This window comes from Mastomys coucha, unplaced genomic scaffold, assembly GCF_008632895.1.
Source record: "Mastomys coucha isolate ucsf_1 unplaced genomic scaffold, UCSF_Mcou_1 pScaffold8, whole genome shotgun sequence".
Lineage (NCBI taxonomy): Eukaryota > Metazoa > Chordata > Mammalia > Rodentia > Muridae > Mastomys > Mastomys coucha.
The window spans coordinates 44,124,859-44,125,221 of NW_022196914.1; positions in this window are offsets into that span (position 1 = coordinate 44,124,859).

Genomic DNA, 363 nt, shown 5'->3' on the forward strand with positions numbered 1-363 from the left:
TGAAAATGCTGTCTTTTTTCCACTGGATGGTTTTAGCTCCTTTGTCAAAGATTAAGTGACCATAGATACGTGGGTTCATATTTGGGTCTTCAATTCAGTTCCATTGATCTACCTGCCTGTCACTGTACCAATACCATGTAGTTTTTATCACAATTGCTCTGTAGTACAGCTTAAGGTCTGGGATTGTGATTCCACCAGAGGTTCCTTTATTGTTGAGAATAGTTTTGGCTATCCTAGGTCTTTTGTTGTTCCAGGTGAATCTGCAAATTGCTCTAAGTCTGTGAAGAATTGAGTGGGAATTCTGATGGGGATTGCATTGAATCTGTAGATTGCCTTCGGTAAGATGGCCATTTTTACTATATT